The sequence below is a fragment of the Ptiloglossa arizonensis genome, unplaced genomic scaffold (assembly GCF_051014685.1).
Source record: "Ptiloglossa arizonensis isolate GNS036 unplaced genomic scaffold, iyPtiAriz1_principal scaffold0021, whole genome shotgun sequence".
Taxonomy (NCBI): domain Eukaryota; kingdom Metazoa; phylum Arthropoda; class Insecta; order Hymenoptera; family Colletidae; genus Ptiloglossa; species Ptiloglossa arizonensis.
The window spans coordinates 2,022,815-2,027,379 of record NW_027478391.1 but is presented as its reverse complement, the minus strand read 5'-3'; positions in this window follow the sequence as shown (position 1 = coordinate 2,027,379).

Below are 4,565 nucleotides of genomic sequence, written 5' to 3'. Positions count from 1 at the left end.
ATACGTTATATGTTATACGTTATACGTAATATGTAATACGTTATACGATTTACGTTATTTGTTATACGTTCTTCGTTATGCGTTGTACGTTATACGTTGTGCGTTATACGTTACACGTTATACGTTATACGTCACACGTTATACGTTATACGTTATACGTTATACGTTATATGTTATACGTTATACGTAATATGTAATACGTTATACGTTTTACGTTATTCGTTATACGTCCTTCGTTACACGTTGTACGTTATACGATATTCGTTATACGTTACACGTTATACGTTATTCGTTATACGTTACACGTTATACGTTATACGTCACACGTTATACGTTACACGTTATACGTTGTACGTAATACGTTATACGTTATACGTTATACGTAATACGTTATACGTTATACGTTACACGTTATACGTTATACGTCACACGTTATACGTCACACGTTATACGTTATACGTTACACGTTATACGTTATACGTTATACGTTATACGTTATACGTTATACGTTATACGTTATACGTTATACGTTATACGTTATACGTTATACGTTATACGTTACACGTTATACGTTATACGTTATATGTTAAACGTTATGCGTAATATGTAATACGTTATTCGTTTTACGTTATTCGTTATACGTTCTTCGTTACACGTTGTACGTTATACGTTATGCGTTATACGTTAAACGTTATACGTTATACGTTATAAGTTATACGTTATACGTTATACGTTATACGTTATACGTTATACGTTATACGTTATACGTTACACGTTATACGTTATACGTCACACGTTATACGTTACACGTTATACGTTGTACGTAATACGTTATACGTTATACGTTATACGTAATACGTTATACGTTATACGTTACACGTTATACGTTATACGTCACACGTTATACGTCACACGTTATACGTTATACGTTACACGTTATACGTTATACGTTATACGTTATACGTTATACGTTATACGTTATACGTTATACGTTATACGTAATACGTTATACGTTATACGTTATACGTTATACGTTATACGTAATACGTTACACGTTATACGTCACAGCTTACACGATACACGTTATACGTCATACGTTATACGTTACACGTTATACGTCACACGTTATACGTTATACGTTACACGTTATACGTTATACGTTATACGTTATACGTTAAACGTTATACGTTATACGTTATACGTTATACGTTATACGTTATTCGTTATACGTTATACGTTATAGGTTATACGTTATACGTAATACGTTATACGTTATACGTTATACGTCATACGTTATACGTTACACGTTATACGTCACACGTTATACGTTATACGTTACACGTTATACGTAATACGTTATACGTTATACGTTATACGTTATACGTTATACGTTATACGTTAAACGTTATACGTTATACGTTATAAGTTATACGTTATACACTATATGTTATACGTTATACGTAATATGTAATACGTTATACCATTTACGTTATTCGTTATACGTTCTTCGTTATGCGTTGTACGTTATACGTTGTGCGTTATACGTTATACGTTATACGTTATACGTTACACGTTATACGTCACACGTTATACGTTATACGTTACACGTTATACGTAATACGTTATACGTTATACGTTATACGTTATACGTTATACGTTAAACGTTATACGTTATACGTTATACGTTATACGTTATACGTTATACGTTATACGTTATACGTTATACGTTATACGTTATACGTTATACGTTATACGTTATACGTTATACTTTATACGTTATACGTTATACGTTATACGTTATACGTTATACGTTATACGTTATACGTTATACGTTATACGTTATACGTTACACGTTATACGTTATACGTCACACGTTATACGTTATACGTTACACGTTATACGTTATACGTTATACGTTATACGTTATACGTTATACGTTATACGTTACACGTTATACGTTATACGTCACACGTTATACGTTACACGTTATACGTTGTACGTAATACGTTATACGTTATACGTTATACGTAATACGTTATACGTTATACGTTACACGTTATACGTTATACGTCACACGTTATACGTCACACGTTATACGTTATACGTTACACGTTATACGTTATACGTTATACGTTATACGTTATACGTTATACGTTATACGTTATACGTTATACGTTATACGTAATACATTATACGTTATACGTTATACGTTATACGTTATACGTAATACGTTACACGTTATACGTCACAGCTTACACGATACACGTTATACGTCATACGTTATACGTTACACGTTATACGTCACACGTTATACGTTATACGTTACACATTATACGTTATACGTTATACGTTATACGTTATACGTTATACGTTATACGTTATACGTTATACGTTATACGTTATATGTTATACGTTATACGTAATATGTAATACGTTATACGATTTACGTTATTCGTTATACGTTCTTCGTTATGCGTTGTACGTTATACGTTGTGCGTTATACGTTACACGTTATACGTTATACGTCACACGTTATACGTTATACGTTATACGTTATACGTTATATGTTATACGTTATACGTAATATGTAATACGTTATACGTTTTACGTTAGTCGTTATACGTTCTTCGTTACACGTTGTACGTTATACGATATTCGTTATACGTTACACGTTATACGTTATTCGTTATACGTTATACGTTATACGTTATACGTTATACGTTATACGTTATACGTTACACGTTATACGTTATACGTCACACGTTATACGTTATACGTTACACGTTGTACGTTATACGTTATACGTTATACGTTATACGTTATACAGTTATACGTTATACGTTATACGTTATACGTTATACGTTATACGTTATACGTTATACGTTATACGTTATACGTTATACGTTATATGTTATACGTTATACGTAATATGTAATACGTTATACGATTTACGTTATTCGTTATACGTTCTTCGTTATGCGTTGTACGTTATACGTTGTGCGTTATACGTTACACGTTATACGTTATACGTCACACGTTGTACGTTATACGTTATACGTTATACGTTATATGTTATACGTTATACGTAATATGTAATACGTTATACGTTTTACGTTTTACGTTATACGTTATACGTTCTTCGTTACACGTTGTACGTTATACGATATTCGTTATACGTTACACGTTATACGTTATTCGTTATACGTTATACGTTATACGTTATACGTTATACGTTATACGTTATACGTTATACGTTATACGTTACACGTTATACGTTATACGTCACACGTTATACGTTATACGTTACACGTTGTACGTTATACGTTATACGTTATACGTTATACGTTATACGTTCTTCGTTACACGTTGTACGTTATACGATATTCGTTATACGTTACACGTTATACGTTATTCGTTATACGTTATTCGTTATACGTTCTTCGTTATGCGTTGTACGTTATACGTTGTGCGTTATACGTTACACGTTATACGTTATACGTCACACGTTGTACGTTATACGTTATACGTTATACGTTATATGTTATACGTTATACGTAATATGTAATACGTTATACGTTTTACGTTTTACGTTATACGTTATACGTTCTTCGTTACACGTTGTACGTTATACGATATTCGTTATACGTTACACGTTATACGTTATTCGTTATACGTTATACGTTATACGTTATACGTTATACGTTATACGTCACACGTTATACGTCACACGTTATACGTTATACGTTACACGTTATACGTTATACGTTATACGTTATACGTTATACGTTATACGTTATACGTTATACGTTATACGTTATACGTTATACGTTATACGTTATACGTTATACGTTACACGTTATACGTTATACGTTATATGTTAAACGTTATGCGTAATATGTAATACGTTATTCGTTTTACGTTATTCGTTATACGTTCTTCGTTACACGTTGTACGTTATACGTTATGCGTTATACGTTAAACGTTATACGTTATACGTTATAAGTTATACGTTATACGTTATACGTTATACGTTATACGTTATACGTTATACGTTATACGTTACACGTTATACGTTATACGTCACACGTTATACGTTACACGTTATACGTTGTACGTAATACGTTATACGTTATACGTTATACGTAATACGTTATACGTTATACGTTACACGTTATACGTTATACGTCACACGTTATACGTCACACGTTATACGTTATACGTTACACGTTATACGTTATACGTTATACGTTATACGTTATACGTTATACGTTATACGTTATACGTTATACGTAATACGTTATACGTTATACGTTATACGTTATACGTTATACGTAATACGTTACACGTTATACGTCACAGCTTACACGATACACGTTATACGTCATACGTTATACGTTACACGTTATACGTCACACGTTATACGTTATACGTTACACGTTATACGTTATACGTTATACGTTATACGTTAAACGTTATACGTTATACGTTATACGTTATACGTTATACGTTATTCGTTATACGTTATACGTTATAGGTTATACGTTATACGTAATACGTTATACGTT